The sequence below is a fragment of the Rattus rattus genome, chromosome 9 (genome assembly GCF_011064425.1).
Source record: "Rattus rattus isolate New Zealand chromosome 9, Rrattus_CSIRO_v1, whole genome shotgun sequence".
Classification (NCBI taxonomy): Eukaryota; Metazoa; Chordata; class Mammalia; order Rodentia; family Muridae; genus Rattus; species Rattus rattus.
Window position 1 is genome coordinate 8,879,743 of NC_046162.1, and position 17,491 is coordinate 8,897,233.

A 17,491-nucleotide genomic window follows, 5' to 3' on the forward strand; every position below is an offset into this window, starting at 1 on the left:
CTGATTCCCCAGACTATTACGTTTGCTTTTCAGTCAATAAAACCCATCATTAAGGGAGATGTCATGTGTATGCCATAGCCTGCTGATATCTATGTTATCTTTGTCAGAGACCATGCCAGACCTTGGTTCTTAAGCTATAGAACCCATCTTCATGATAAATGTCACATGTACTTTGCAAAAGAGTTTCCTTGTAGTCAAATGGGATTGTATACATGGGATTGTGCTAATTGTTATCAGGAAACTTTTTTTCAAAATTGTGCTGTACTTAATTATGTATAAAATAAACTGCCTGGAGTCAGACTCTAGACGTTTGAACCAGCTGGCCTAACTATATCATGCTAGCCTTGGCATATGTGGAGTTCAGAGGTTGACTTTGAGTATCTTTCTCTATTGCTCTCCATTTCAACTGCTGTCAAGACTGTTCTCACTAAATCTAGAACTAGTGGCCAGCGAGCCCAGGGAATCTGTGTGCTTCTGTTCTGTTGGGGTTACAGGTGCTTGCTTCCACAATCAGCTTTTATGTGAGTGCTAGAATCTGAACTCTGTTTGCCACAGCAAGCATTTTATCCTGAGTCACCTCCCTGGCCCACTGTGACCCTCTTAATCAGACCAACTGTGCCAACCTGTAAATACCCCTTAGGATCGGTCCTGCTGGAATTTTCTCCATGAGAATGGGATGAGGAATAGGGGTAACTACTAGAAAGTTCAGATGCCAGGGACCCAAGAGGTTCCCAGGACCCAACAGGGATGACATTAGCTGAAGTTCCCAACAAAGCAGAAAGAGAACCTGTAGAGACCATATACAGTGGAAAGGTATAACCTCAAGTGGGGGGTGGGGCCACCCGCCCAATCTCAAAAACATTAATTTAGAATTTCTCCTGTCAAAAGGAAATACAGGGACAAAGAGTGGTGCAGAAACTGAAGGAAAGGCCATCCAGAGACTGCCCTACCTGGGGATCCATCCCATCTGCAGACACTAATCCTAGACACTATTGCTGATGCCAAAAAGTGCATGCTGACAGGAGCCTGATATAGCTCTCTCCTGAGAGAGTCAGCCACAGGCTGACAAAAACAGGGGCAGATGCCCCCAGCCAACCATTGGACTAAGAACGGGGTCCCCAATGGAGGAGTTAGGGGAAGGACTGAAGGGGTTTGCAACACCATAGGAAGAACAACAATATCAACAAAAGAGACCTCCCAGAGCTCCCAGGGACTACACTACCAACCAAAAAGTACACATGGATGGACCCATGACTCCAGCTGCATATGTAAAAGAGGATGGCCTTTTCAAGCATCAAGGGGAGGGGAGGCCCTTGGTCCTCTGGAAGCTCAATGCTAGTGCAGTAAGTGGGAGTGGGTGGGTGGGCGGGTAGGTGTGGGAGCACCCTCATAGAAGCAGGGGGAGGGGGATGAGATAGGGGTTTCTGGAGGGGAAACTGGGAAAGGAAATAACATTTGAAATGTAAAGAAAGAAAATATCCAATAAAAGAAAGAAAAAATGGGGTACACGTCTAAACAGAAAATTCTCAACAGAGGAATCTTGAATGACTGAGAAGCCCTTACAGTAATGTTCAAAATCCTTAGTGATCAGGGAAATGCAAAATAAAACAACTCTGAGATTCTATCTACTGGTGGGTTAGAATGGCTAAAATCAACAACTCAAGTGATAGCATACTCCACTGGGGATGTGGAGCAAGGGGAACACTCCTCCATTGCTGGTGGGAGTGCAAACTTGTACAATCACTTTGGAAATCAATTTGGTAGTTTTTCAGAAAACCGGGAATAATTCTACCTCAAGACACAGCTATACCACTCCTGGTCATATTCCAAAAAGGCGTCTATCATCCCACAAATACACTTCCTCTACTATGTTCATAGCAGCTTTATTCATAATAGCCAGAACTGGAAACAACCAAGATGTTCCTCAACTGAAGAATGGGTAAAGAAAATGTGATACATCTACACAATGGAATACTATTCAGCTATTAAAAACAAAAACATCACCTGGAGAAATGGCTTAGCAGTTAAGAATGCTAACTGCTCTTCCAAAGGTTCATTCCGAAAGGTTCTACGTTCATTTCTCAGAAACTACAGGATGGTTCATAAACATCTGTAATGGGATCCAATGACCTCTTCCAATATGTCTGAGGACAGCTATAGTGTATTTATATAAATAAAATAAATAAATCTTTAAAAAAGAACCCCAAAGACACCATGCAGGCAAATGGATGGAACCTGAGACTATCATCCTGAGTAAGGTAACCCAGTCCCAAAAGGACATGCATTGTATGTACTCACTTATAAGTGGATGTTAGCCATAAAATACAGGTGCCATGCTATACTCCACAGACTCAAAGAAGATGAGCAAGAAGTAATGTCCAAACAAGAAGGCTTGAATCTCATTTAGAAGGGGGAATAAAATGGCCATAAGAGGCAGATGGAGGGAAGGAACTGGATGGGAGAGGGGACAGTGAGGGGTTTCATGGGGATTCTGGAAAAGGTATGGGGAGGGACAAGAGAAATGGCTAAATAGTTAGGAGAATGAATGAAAATCTGCAACTGATGGGGGATAGGGAAGGGGGGCATCTCTAGGATGTGACAGAGGCCTGGGATAAGGGAAGTACCCAAGAATCAATGGGGATGTGACTTAACTGTGATTCACAGCACTGCAGATATGGAACCTGAAGAGGCCACCTACTGTAGCCAAGCAGGAACCCCAGTGGAACCACAAAACTTTTGACCCAAAATGTATCCTGTCTACAAGAAATCTAGGGATGGAGGATGGCCAACCAATAACTAGCTCAACTTAAGACCCATTCCATGAGTAAACAATGATCTCTGACACTAATACTGATACTCTGTTATGTTTGCATACAGGAACCTAGCATGGCTGTCCTCTGAGAACCTCCACCCAGAAGCTAGCTCAGACAGATCCAGACACCCACAGCCAAACAGTGGAAAGAGCTTGGGGACTCTTTTGGAAGAGTAGGAAGAAGGATTCTAGGCCCTAGGAGGATAAGAACACCACAGGAAGACCAAAAGAGTCAACCAACCAGGATTCTTGGGGCTCTTAAGAGATTAACCACCAACCAAAGAGTGTACACAGACTGGACCTAGGCCTCTCTGTATATATGTAGCAGATATGCAGCTTGGTCTTGTGGGTCCCGAACAAATGGAGTGGGGGCTATTCCAAAAGGTGTTGCCTATCCATGGTATATGTTCTAGCTGGACTGCACTGACTGGCCTCAATTTGAAAGAATACACCTAGCTCCTCAGAGGCTTGATATGCCTATGTGGGGGCAGGGGCACTTTCCCAACCCTCTCAGAGGAGAAGAGCAGAGGGAAAATATTGTGTGAGGGGGTTACTGGGATGGAGGTCAAAGCACAGGATGTAAACTGAATAATAATTTTTTTTAAAAGTTCAAAATTCAAAGTCTCTTCTGAGATTCATGCAATCTCTTAACTGTAATACCATATAAAATCAAAATCAAAAGGCAGATCACATACTTCCAACATATCATGGCACAGGATATACATTAACACCCCAAAATGTCATAGTGAAAAAATACTGGACCAAAGCAAGACCCATTGGGCAAACTCCAACTTTGAATCTCCACATCTGACGTCCAACTCCTTCCAGCTATGATGACTGCAACATACTTCTTGATCTTGGGCTGGTTCTGTTAGCAGTTTTTCTCCATAGGTATCCCATGGCTCTAGCATCTTTAACATCTTAGGTTCTCCTGTTTTTGCACAAAGTGTGTTTCTAGTAGACTGAGTACTCCTCAGTACATCATTTGCTTGTGAGATGTGCTGTGTGCATGCCTGATGCTGATGCATGGCTGTATATTATTTCCACATAAAACTAGGCCACAAAACAATTCGTGCTTTCTACCTCTAATAAGATTTGAGTTGCTTCTGGGTTTGCTTTGAGTGCTCTATTGCAAATGAGGCTCTTATGAGCATTGTGAAGTCTTTATCTACTGCTCACATGTAAGGAATTTTGTCTTCTCCCATGTGTTTTTCTACCTTTATTTCTTGATGTGATATGGCAAGATGTGTTTCAAAGCCACAACAACAAAATCAAAGTATAGAGTTTGGGATGTAACTCAGTGACCACTCACCTAGCATGGTCAAGATCCTAGTTCAAAGACTGGAGAGTTGTTTTGGTGGGTTTATGGATGGGAAGCAGGTCTTACTAAATAGACCTAGCTAATCTCCAACTCACCATCATTTTAAGATCCCACCTTAAAACAAACAAAATGAGAACAGAAATCTAGTCATCTTGTGATCTGTCTTCCCTCCTCACTCTTAGTCCTCTATCCATTCCTGTTCTCTCCAGACATCTTCCTCAGCTCCCTTACAGCTCCTCCAATTCTTTCATCTTTTGTCCAAATGAGATGCTTTTTAGATCGTCTTCATGTGGGGCAAGTGGACTGTGCCACCAGATAGAAGGACTGGTATGGTTGAGTGAGCTCAGATTTCATGAATCTCAGAATTGTGGATGGTAGGAGTGGAGCCACTCATTGCCTACCTCTACCTGCTTGGGAACACATAACCATGACACCCCCTAGAGTTCCCAAGAGGCAGGGTACAGCCCAGCACCTTCACACCTGGTCCGAGCAACAATGACCTATTCTGAGATACACTATTTAAAATTAAAGTGCAACGGGGCAAAATGTGACTGGGACATATTACATAAACACTCTGTAGTTTGTTTTGCTCTTAGCTTGAAGCTCTTCCTAGCAGGTTAAAGGGAAGAGAAAGACACAGATTGTTAATTAAAAGAATGATATAGTTTGGGCACAGTGGTAAAGTTGAACTTGTTCAATTTTACAACAGGGTCTCATGTAGCCCAGACTGGCCTACAGGCATATGTAGCCAAGGATAACCTTGAATTTCTGGTCTTTGAGTGCTAGGATTGCTGGCCTATAGTGGGGAATGAACCCAGGGCTTCTTTTACAACTAGGCAAGCACTCTACCACTTCTGCTACACACCCAGCCCTATAGATTTATTAGAGCTACATCCAGAGCAAACCCATCATCAGAGACTCTTGGGACAGCCCCTTAGCCTAAGCTTCTCCTAGGGGAGAAGCTTTCAGAGAGGAATCTGAAGGAGAGGAAGCCATCGTGATAGCTCACTCTCCCTCAAAGCATAGTGTCAGGGATTAAAAGAAAGAGCCACCCACTTTCTTAAGTGCCATGCTAGTTTGCCACTTGCTACAGCACTGCTAGGGAGATATAATTGTTTCTTTGTACAAATGGAGAAACTAAGGCTTCATCAGGGCAAATATTTGTTCTAGGCCACGCAGTTGTTAATAGAAACTAGACCTAAAACCCATTGATTTGTCCCTATCCTCACTCTGAAGACAGCTCAGGTCATATCACGATCATCTGTTCATCAAGCCTCTTTATGCCCAAGTTTCTCATATAAAACAAGCATAAGACAGCCTCTGCCTCCAGAGCTGTGAGCATCAATACATGAATACACAGGGAAACTTCCCAAGCATAGCTGCTGTCCACAGTGTGTGCATCTGCTGTCCCTCTTGGGAATCTTGGTCAGGTTCCTGGGACTTACACTCATCTTCAAACATTATGCTTCTTTTTTCTCTTTGTATATTTATATTGTTTATTACAGCCCTAACCGAACATTACATGCTGGGCTTTACACATAACACAAACATCTGTGATGTGGCAATTATGCTTTTAATGGAGATATAAAACTTATCAATGCAAAAGAAAGTTTTATATAACATTAGCAATAGTGATTAACTTAAAATTGTGTTAAGTAGTGGACCTTCACTAAAGCTGTATGGTAATGTCACTATGGGAACATAAAATTTCCCCAGAAGTACTTCCAATAGAATAGGCAATTCAGAGGCTTAATATTAATAGTTCAAAGCATTGAGAGCAGCTGCTATCCTGTTGGATTGTAAAAGATCAGTCCTGCTACTCTCCTATGAAGAAACTTTCTAAAATAGAGACATAATTCAAAGATGTCAGTTCTGTGAAGTTTCGGTGGAAACACTTCAAGGCACAAGTGTTAATCAAGATGTCACTGCATTATACTTTTGGAGGTTCAGGATACTGTGCGTGAAGTGACAGGACATAGACCTTATCCCTAGTTAAGAGCACCAGGTGTCAAGCTCAGCTTCCACTTACACGGGACGCACCAATAAATCCTTAGGATGATGAGTGGTTCAGGTGCTACATTCATTACTAACACATTTTACTTTTCTGCTTTAGTTGGCCTAGGGCTCCTTAGTTAAAGCCAAGGTTTGTAGGGGTTTAGGGGGCTCTGAGTGCCCTAAGAGTGGTCTTGAAACAATAAGTCCTTTCTAAAGAGCTCACTGGATACTTGGAAAGAAATAAAGGCAACAATTGTAGTAGCTTAATTTCTTTTCAAATGAGAAATGCTAGAAATGACATGTAGGCTAAATATCTGATGAGTATCAAACTTTGCAGTTTACCTAATAGACATTTAGTAGGGAAAATATACTACTGTATTGGCAAGGTTAATTATGTGTGTGAAATATTCTGTATATCAACTGAACAGAAAAAAATTTTCAAATCACTAGAAGCCTGTGACAAGAGAAACAGCTAAAAGATGAATGTTAGAGAACTTTACTAAGTTGAACACATTAACACACTTGATATAGAAATACTTCACTTTTAGAGCTAGTGATTGTTATAGAAGCTGTAAAGGCCTGTGTCCCTGGATGCTGTCTCTAGTATAGGAGTTACTGTTTCCATAAGAATAATCACCTTCACTTCAAGCCTCTTTCACAGACTTAACTCATAGTTTATGATTTCTGTTTACTAGTTTGAACTAAGCAAGAGAGGAACTAAGCTGACTAGTCAGGCCTGGAATGCACAATGGTTTGGCAAGGTGCAGTCACTCAGCTCAAGGATGTGCGATAATCTGAAGGTAAGTTGCTCAATTGCAGTAGTCCATTCTTCACGTCTGTAGAGCTCTGTACAACCTTTTGTCCTTATCAGCTTTAGGCTGCATACAGGCAAAGAGATCACAAACTGCCAGGAGGCCATAACAGTCTGGGCAAAAGTTATGTTCTTGTAGGGGTGAATTAAGAAATACTTCCTATGCCTTCTTTCGAAGTAGCCACTTATCTTCTCTAGAGGAGAATTGGCTGAGGTTTCTCACTTTCTTTCCTGGTAAGACCCAGGCAACAGTGTTTAAAGGACGCCAGGAAGTGGCCATGGGGCTTTTAAGCATTTCTTTGCCCGCTCTCTCCTCCATACTAGGCACTTCCTTGGGGCCTCCTCCTTTGCATGTAGGCCCAATAAGTCACTCTAACAAGGAGCTATTCCTTATGACGTGGAAAGAGTCAACAATTCTAGCAGGAGCCACAGCCTTGGGTGCCTCAGCTCGTTCTGTTAGCTCATTTCTGGAAGGGCAGAGCCACAGAGTCAGGGACTGTTTCTCAGACTCAGATTTGGGTTCCATAGACATTCCATTCTTATCCTTTCCTTCTTTCTTCAGAAGCCATTTATGCAACACGTCCTTCTCACAGCTATCACCACACACACACACACACACACACACACACACACACACACACACACACACACACACACACTGCAAAGCTGGTGCAGGGCTTGTTGGCTTTGCAGACTTCCTCAACTTTACATGTGTCTTGATGGTTCTGGACAAGCCAGCCCTTGATGATTACACTAGGGACTGGCAATGATTTTTTAGCCTGCAAGTGGTCATTCAGAAATTTCAGATTGCCCAGGTTCTCAATCTCCACACCTCTGGGCTGGTTACCCTGACAGTTGGTACAGGAGTCAGGCCAATCATTCACTTTGTTGGGCTCTCGGAACACCTGGAGCAAGAGCTTAAACTTCTCACTGGTGTCAGAGCGGCCATTCACAGGCTTCTCCAGTTCACAGGGTTCCTGAGGAGTCACCAACCAATCAGACAGGTCCAGCTCGTCTTGATCGAGGACCTCTACATCTTCAACCTTTTCAACTTCAGTAGACAAGGAACTGGTGCTACAATGGCATTACATTTTGAGGAGCTTGGTTTTCCAGAAATTTCTTATTGATGACTGTTAAGGAGCCAGGACTGTTTTCTAAGCCCCAGGCATCACTGAAGAAACTGCAGGCTCTGCAGGAGTCTTCTCTGGCACCTGGATACAACCTCTTTTCTCTAGGATAGGCCCAATACTTGAAGAGCTAGCATGAGCTATAAGATGTTCAGGAATTTGAATGGTCTTGAGGGATCCAAATGTGGTAATGGTCTGGGGCAGAGCAGATGTATTTGCTTCAAAGAGTAGGAGAGTTGAATGTTCAGGCTTAAGGGCCAAACTGCCCATTCTCTCCAAGAACAGAGAGACTTGATTGGCAAGATCTTTGTTCTGGGTTCTCCAGTTGATGTATAAGACAATTAAATTGGTCCATTAGCCAATAAAGCTGCTGAGCCTATTGCTGCAGTGTCTCCTCTTTAAGCTGATAGATGAGATCCACCTGTTCCAGGTGGCGACTTATGCAGCTTTGAATCTGAGCTTTTACTTCTCACAAATTATCTTTAATTTGCTGGTCAGCCTGGAGTACTCCACCAATAGCAAGCTCCAGCTCCCTCCTTGCATCACTGCACCTCAAAAGTGTTTCTCTATTACTGCAGCAGTCACTCTGTTCCAGGGATGTATTCATTTTGCTCACTGTTCCAGTCGGCAGTGCTTCCTCCAGTGATCCGAGCTGACCTTGGACTGACCCAGACACACGTTCTGTTTCTTAATGACATGGTTCTAGAGTTCAAGCCAGCTTTGGAAATATTAGAATCCCAGGACATGAGGTATATCCTGAGATATACCCATCACACAATTTTCTTCATTGCCTGATGAAATTCTGACTCAGTCTGGTTAAAAATTGCAAATGGCTTGAGCAAGCTGAGAAGCAGGCCACAAATCCCTTTTATGAAAAATCCAATCAGTGGGTGGAGTGTAGAGATAACCAGCCCACCCCACTGGAGGCTGAAGATACTTAATTTTCTGGAACCCAGATAAACAGTAGGAATGAGGAGGGATATAAGACAAAGAGAAGCTAAGCCAGGCAGCCAAGGGCTGCAGGAGTTATTACAGGCTAACGGTGTGATCCCTGGCTGGGATGAAATGAAAGACAATGAGCCTGAGGCCGAGCATCAGGACAGGAGGGGAGGGACAAAGTGTCCAGGAGGAGAACAGCCCCAGCATTAGCTCCAGCTACCTGGTGGCTACTGTGGTATGTGTGTGGTGGGGGTGAAAGGAAAAAGTTTAAAATTGCCCCCCAGACAAAAGTTGAAGCCAAATGCTGGCCCTGGAACTGCCTGTTCCAGGAACTAGCTGATCACAGAAAGAGTAATTGCACTAGCTGGTTCAGCCACTTTGTTCCAGAAACTAGCTGACCATAATAGCAGCTGACCATAGTAGCGGCTGACCATAGTAGCAGGAACTGGTTAATCGTAAAGTTAGATTAAAATCTTAAAGAACAATCATGAGAAACAGGAGGTTCTTCCTTGTGATTCAGTATGGTTTTTCCTTTAAATACCCCCTCTCCCAACCATTCAAGGTTGAACTCCTCTACCCTGGCGTGGGATACGAGTCTTGACCCCAGTGCACTGGTTTCTGTCGTCACTATCAATAAATCTCTTTTTGATTGCATCAAGATCGGTCTCTCGTGAGTTCTTGGGGGGCCTCGTCATCCCAAGACTTGAGTGAGGGTCTCCCCACTTCAGAGGTCTTTCAGGGGGAGGTGTGAGAACCAGGGCCTCCCTGACTTCTTCTAGGAGAGTTCATAAAGATAAACCGCAGCAAAGAGATCTCCAAAATGCCATTTTGCAGGTTTAGAGCCAGAGGACAAGCTATAGGGAAGACACACTTGGTATTCAGATTAGGAAACACACAGCACTGAGGGCTTCTTATGACCATGACCTTGTAATCTGATGGTGGCATATACCTTGATTTCATGGGCCTGGGTGTTTTGATATACCTTTCTGTCAGGAAGCACTTAGTGTGAGCCAGGGTCCAGGGAACACTCAAAAATATCAATATTGTGAGTGTCGTAGTTACTTTTCCTGTTAGGATACAATAGCTAACAAAAAGCAGTGGGAGAGTGGAAGGAGTCGTTTGGGCTTCCTATTTGTGGGTGCATTCCATAATACCTGAAGAAGCCTAGCATCAGGAACTTGAGACAGCTGGACACATCACATCTATCATCATGAAACAGAGAGATGAGTGTTGCTACCCAAGTAGCTTTCTTTCTTTCCTTTTTTTATTTGATATTTTTTAATTTACATTTCAAATGCTATCCCTTTCCCAATTTCCCGAAAATAAGCCACCAATCCCATCCCCCAACCCTTTATCTATAAGGGTGTTCCCCTCCCCATCCATCCCCCCTTCCCACGCTACCCACATTCCCCTACACTGGAAGTCCAACACGGGCAAGACCAAGGGCTTCGCCTTCCTTTGGTGCCCAACAAGGGCATCCTCTGCTACATACACAGTTGGAACCCTGGGTTAGTCCATGTATAGTCTTTGGGTAGTGGTTTAGTCCCTGGGAACTCTGGTTGGTTGGTATTGTTGTTCTTATAAGGTTGCAAGCCCCTTCAGCTCTTTCAATCCTTTCTCTAATTCATCCAACAGTGGTCCCATTCTCACTTCAGTTTGCTGCTAGTGTTTGTCTCTGTATTTGACATGCTCTGGTTGTGTCTCTCAGGAGAGATCTATATTCATTTCCTGTCAGCTAGCACTTCTTAGCTTCATCAATTTTATCTAGTTTTGGTGGCTGTATATATATGAGCCACGTGTGGGGCAGGCTCTGAATGGCTGTTCCTTCAGTCTCTCCTCCAAACTTCATATCCCCTCCAATGAATATTTTTGTTCCCCCTTGTAAGAAGGACCAAAGCATCCACATCTTGGTCATCCTTCCTCTTGAGCTTCACGTGGTCTGTGGATTGTGTCTTGGGTAATTCAAGCTTTTGGGCTAATATCCACTTATCAGTGAGTGTTTTTCTGTGATTGGGTGACCTCACCCAGGATCTTTTCTAGTTCAATTCATTTGTTTATGAATTTCATTAAATCATTGTTTTTGATCTCTGAGTAGTACTCCATTCTGTAGATGTACCACATCTTTTGAATTCATTCTTCTGTTGAAGTGCATCTGGGTTCTTTCCAGCTTCTGGCTATTATAAATAAGGCTGCTGTGAACATAGTGGAGCATGTGTCTTTGTTATATGTTGGAGCATCTTTTGGGTATATGCCCAAGAGAGGTATAGCTGGGTCCTCAGGTAGTGCCATGTCCAATTTTCTGAGGAACCTGCAGGCTGATTTCCAGAGTGGTTGAACCAGTTTGCAATCCCATCAACAATGGAGGAGTGTTCCTCTTTCTCCACATCCTCACCAGCATCTGCTGTCACCTGAGTTTTTTGTCTTAGCCATTCTGACTTGTGTGAGGTGGAATCTCAGGGTTGTTTTGATTTGCATTTCCCTGATGCCTAAGGATGTTGAGCATTTCTTTAGGTATTTCTCAGCCATTCATATTCTTCAGTTGAGAATTCTTTGTTTAGCTCTGAACGCCATTTTAATAGGGTTATTTGGCTCTGCGGAGTCTACCTTCTTGAATTCTTTCTATATTTTGGATATTAGCCCTCTATCAGATGCAGGATTGGTAAAGATCTTTTCCCCATCTGTTGTTGCTGTTTTGTCCTAATGACAGTGTCCTTTGCCTACAGAAGCTTTGCAGTTTTAGGAGGTCCCATTTGTCAATTCTTGATCTTAGAGCATGAGCCATTGGTGTTTTGTTCAGGAAAATTTCCCCAGTGTTTGAGACTTTTGCCTAATTTCTTTTCTATTAGTTTGAGTGTATCTGGTTTAATGTGGAGGTCCTTGATCCACGTGGACTTACCCTTTGTACAGGGGAATAAAATGGATCGATCTGCATTCTTCTACATGCTCGTAACTCACTTGAACCAGCAGCATTTGTTGAAAATGCTATCTTTTTATCCATTGGATAGTTTTAGCTCCTTTGTCAAAGATCAAGTGACCATAGGTATGTGGGTTAATTTCTGGGTTTTCAATTCTATTCCTCTGATCTATCTGCCTGTCTCTGTATCAATACCATTCAGTTTTTAACTAATGCTCTGTAATACTGCTTGAGGTCAGGGATGGTGATTTCCCCCAGAAGTTCTTTTGTTGTTGAGTATAGTTTTCGCTATCCTGGTTTTTTTTTTTTTTTTTTTGTTATTCCAAATGAATGCAAGTTGTTCTTTCTATCTCTATGAAGAATTGAGTTGGAATTTTGATGTGGATTGCATTGAATCTGTAGATTTCTTTTAGCAAAATGGCCATTTTTACTATATTAATCCTGCCAATCCATGAGCATGAAAGTTCTTTCCATCTTCTGAGATCTTCAATTTCTTCAGTGACTTGAAGTTCTTGTCATACAGATCTTTCACTTACTTGGTTAGACTCACACCAAGGTATTTTATAATATTTGGGACTATTGTGAAGGGTGCTAGTTTCCTAATATCTTTATCAGCCTTTTTATCCTTTGAGTACAGGAAGGCTACTGATTTGTTTGAGTTAATTTTATACCCAGCCACTTTGCTGAAGATGTTTATCAGGCTTAGTCATTCTCTGGTGGAACTTTTGGGGTCATTTAAGTATACTGTCATATCATCTGCAAATAGTGATATTTTGACTTCTTCTTTTCCAATTCGTATCCCTTTGACCTCCTTTTCTTGTCTGATTGCTCTGGCCAGGACTTCAAGTATTATATTGAATAAGTAGGAAAAGAGTGGGCAGCCTTGTCTAGTTCCTGATTTCAGTGTCATTGCTTCAAGTTTCTCTCCATTTAGTTTAATGTTAGCTGATGGTTTGCTGTATATGACTTTTACTATGTTTAGGTATGGGCCTTGAATTCCTGATGTTTCCAGGACTTTTATCATGAAGGGGTGTTGAATTTTGTCAAATGCTTTCTCAGAATCTAATGAAATAATAATTTTTTTCCTTTGAGTTTGTTTATATAGTGGATTACATTGATGAGTTTCTGTCTATTGAACCATCCCTGGGATGGAGCATACTTGATCATGATGGATGATTGTGTTGATGTGTTCTTGTATTCAGTTTGGGAGAGAGTACTTTTGCATTGATATTCATAAGGGAAATTGGTCTGAGGGTTTCTTCCTTTGTTGAGTCTTTGTGTGGTTTAGGCATAAGCATAATTGTGGCTTCATGGAAGGAAATTGGTAGCGTTCTGTCTGTTTCTATTTTGTGGAATAGTTTGGACAGTATTGGTATGGGGTCTTCTATGAAGGTCTGATCAAATTCTGCACTAAACCCATCTGGTCCTGGGCCCTTTTTGGTTGGGAGACTTTTAATAACTGCTTCTATTTCTTTAGGAATTATGGGATTGTTTAAATGGTTTTTCTGATCCTGATTTAACTTTGGTACAAGGTATTTGTCTAGAAAATTGTTCATTTCCTCCAGATTGTCCATTTTTGTTGAATATAGACTCTGGTAGTAGGATCTGATGATTTTTTTTAATTTCCTCAGATTATATCTCCCTTTTCATTTCTGATTTTGTTAATTTGGATACACTCTCTGTGCCCTCTGGTTAGTCTGGCTAAGGGTTTATCTATCTTGTTGATTTCCTCAAAGAACCAGCTCCTGGTTTTATTGATTCTTTGTATAGTCCTTTTTGTTTCTACTTGGTTGATTTCAGGCTGAGTTTGATTATTTCCTGCCTTTGTCTCCTCTTGAGAGTATTTGCTTCTTTCTGTTCTAGAGCTTTTAGGTGTGCTGTCAAGCTGCTGATGTATGCTCTCTCCTGTTTCTTTTTGCAGGCACTCAGAGCTATGATTTTTCCTCTTAGTACAGCTTTCATTGTGTCCCATTTGGGTATGTTGTACCTTCATTTTCATTAACTTCTAAGAAGCCTTTATTTCTTTATTTCTTCCTTGACCAAACTGTCATTGAGTAGTGCGTTGTTCAACTTCCATGTATATGCAGGCTTTCTGTTGTTTTTTTTTTTGTTGTTGTTGTTATTGAAGACTAGCCTAATTCCCTGGTGATCTGACAGAATGCATGGGATTATTTCTATCTTCCTGTATCTGTTAAGGTTTGTTTTGTGACCAATTATATGATCAATTTTGGAGAAAGTGCCATGAGGTGCTGAAAAGAAGGTATATTCTTTTGTTTTAGCATGAAATGTTCTATAACTATCTTCTGCTAAATCCACTGGGTTCAAAACTTCTGTTAGTATCTCTATGTCTCTGTTTAATTTCTGTTTCCATGATCTGTCCATTGTTGAGAGTAGGGTGTTGAAATCTCCTACTATTATTGCATGAGGTGCAATGCGTGCTTTGAGCTTTAGTAAGGTTTCTTTTACGAATGTAGGTGCCCTTACATTTGGAGCATAAATATTTAGGATTGAGGGTTCATCTTGGTGGATTTTTCCTTTGATGAATATGAAGTGTCCTTCCTTATCTTTTTTGATGACTTTTGGTTGAAAGTCAATTTTATTTGATATTAGAATCTTAAACTCCATATTAGAATATTAAACTCCAGCTTGTTACTTGGGACATTTGCTTGGAAAATTGTTTTCCAGCCTTTTACACTGAGGTAGTGTCTGTCTTCATCTCTGAGGAGTGTTTCCTGTATGCAGCAAAATGCTGGGTCCTCTTTACGTATCCAGTCTGTTAGTCTTTGTCTTTTTATTGGGGAATTGATCATCGATGCTGAGAGAGATGAAGGAACAGTGATTGTTGCTTCCTGTTATTTTCATTGTTAGAGGTGGAATGATGTTTGTGTTTCTCTCCTTTTTGGTTTTGTTGCAAGAAGATTACTTTCTTGCTTTTTCTAGAGTGTAGTTTCCCTCCTTGTGTTGTAGTTTTCCACCTATTATCCTATTCACTATCCTTGTTGCTTGTTATCAGAGTAGAAAACTGCCTAGCACAGTTTCTATCTAAAGAAAGTTCACCCGACATGATTTGTGTCTGCTTCTACCCTCAACTCAAGACAGGGCCACTCCAAAGTCAAGGAGAAGGATTTTATTGTAAATATGAGGGAGAGTTGTACAGAGGCATCTAGAACGGTCCAGACTGAACCAGGCTATAGCTTAGGTAGTTTGGGAAAAGGAAGGAAGAGAAGAGAGAGCAAAGAGGAGGTGGGGGCAAGAGAGGGAACCAAGAACTAAGAGCTGAGGACCAAAAGAGTGCAAAAATGACTGGGTTATATAGACAAGGAGACGCTGCAGGAAGGGAAGTGAACCCAGTTCCTGAGCTGGAGAGGTTTAGAGAGAGGGTTAGTTGAGAAGTACTGAGGAATTTGTAATAGGTTTTTGTTGCTGGAAGGGACCTGGCAGCCAGTATTTGCTTTGAAATGTTGACAGGCATCTCAGTAAGCCCTTGGTCCTGAGTTCTTTGAGACCTGACCCTGAGTAGGTAAGGCAATGTTGGCAAGCTGAGGGTTTTAGCAGTGAGTGGGCACAGGTTGCCAGGAGGTATATGTGCCCCTGAAACCTACATGTCTACCGCTCCCTCCACTCTACTACCTCCTCTTCCTCCCCCCTCTCATTCCCTCTCATTCCCTTCTCTTCCTCCTGGGACCTGGAAGTCCCACCTTTTCCCCTTCACCAGCAATTAGCTTCTGCTATCTTTATTGACACAATCAAAAGCCAATTAGGGAATGGATACTTCCCCTACATTTCACCTTTTCTGTGATTCATGGTTCATGGTAGCTTTGGGCTTATCATGAGCATGTATAACAGAGCCAATCGCCTGTGACCATGACTGCCATTGGTATAGCCAAAGGCTGCTAGGTTCAGGTCAGGTAGAGATTCTGTCATGAGCCTGACATTGTCTCCCTCTTACTCTAGGGCAAGGGGGCATGGGAGAGAGATTAATGAGGGGATAAGGATGGGCAAAATTGAGGATTGGGAAGGATAATTTATTATACACTTAAGAAATATTAATTGGCCTAAGTACCCAGCACAATTCAAGATGCTGGAAATGCTACATTAAGAGAGCAAGACTTTAATCCTGGTACTTGGGAGGTAGAGCCTAGAAGATCTCTGAGTTAGAGGCCAGTATAGTCTGTACACTGAGTTCTAAAACATCTAGAGTTACATAAAGAAACCCTGTCTGGAAAAATCAAGAGAGAGAGAGAGAGAGAGAGAGAGAGAGAGAGAGAGAGAGAGAGAGAGAGAGAGAGAGAGGCAGGCTGGCGGGTGTGCAGGGAGGATAAGATTCCTACCAATGTTAGGTAACACTCATCGAATTTCAGTAGATGTAGTTCCTATAGCCCCCATTCCTTCCCTCTCCTTACGTTACCTTCCCCTATTCTCCCTTTCCCTTCCACATTCCTCATTCCTTCTCTTCTTCCTTCCATTCTTTCCTCCCTCACAAACTGGCATCTATTGCTTCTGCAGTAGCTAACACATCCTTCAACCATCCCAACCACCTCCAGTCTCAAGGGCCTCAGTCTTCTAAAGAAGCCTTGTATTTTTAAAATTTTTTTAATTTTTTTTATTTTTAGTGCATAGCAGGTGAGGAGTTTTTCTTGAACCCTTATGTTTTAGTTTGCTTATTTCCAGACAAAGGGAGCGTTATTTCTGATCTGCAAACTGGGAATGTTCTGAACCTCTCTTCCAAGGGATTCTATTAACAGCAGTCTTGCCAGTGGAATGTTAAGCCAAGGTATGCCACACTTGCAGTGGAGTGAATGTCTATGGTCAGTACTGCACTCTATTTTACATAGTGGTATGTAGGTAGAATGAGGTCATTATGCAGGTGAAGGCAGGCACAAGATAGAATGAGGCCTCGCATTGGATAAGAAGGAAGCATGGGTGAGAGAAAAGTTTTAGAGAGGAGGAAGAGACTGTAGGAAGCAAGGAGAAGCAGCAGAGAGAACATGGAGGCTGATGTTAAGATTCCTCTCTGCACATTTACAGGTTGTTATGAATATTCTTAAGTGATGGATGTGCACAGGGCTTTGTGTGTCTAGATGCCATTGTGTTGTGTTTTCTTCCATTTGGCAATTAAATTGAGTTCAAGAGTGTGTGTGAAGGCTGGGCCCTCGGCCCTCCATGAAATTGGGATGTGTATGTCTGGCGTGGTGGCAACCTGCCTTAGCAACTAGATGTGTAGAGAGATTGTTGCCAGGCTCAGAGAGTAGCCATCAGAAGTGTGATATGGAATGGAGCTTAGTGAGTGAGAGATGCTTTGCTGACTGAGGTGAAAATACCCAACAGATGTCATGGGGCAATACGGTGCCGGATCTAGTGCAGGATAAAAGAATCCGTTTAAAAAAAAAATTTTACAGCAATAGGGAGAGACAATACCAGAGAGAGTGGGTGTGAAGGGGAAACTAGGCATCAGTTCTAACCCCTCTTTCCTATCTGGGAGGCCTGCGGCGTCTCCTTTAACTTAGAGTCTCAGTCTCTTCCTCTGCCAAATGGGATAATCACACCCTGCTGCACCAGCGGGGCTGAAAAA

The 17,491-nt window shown here is 42.4% G+C and overlaps 1 protein-coding gene and 1 pseudogene across 1 annotated transcript in view; both read right to left on the minus strand.

Annotated features, from left to right (window-relative positions):
* The window catches only part of Bmerb1 (bMERB domain containing 1), a 123,640-nt gene that overhangs the window by 40,141 nt on the left and 66,008 nt on the right, over positions 1-17,491 (minus strand). The gene's annotated exons all lie outside the window — the stretch shown is intronic.
* LOC116910220 lies at positions 7,845-9,324 on the minus strand (annotated as a pseudogene).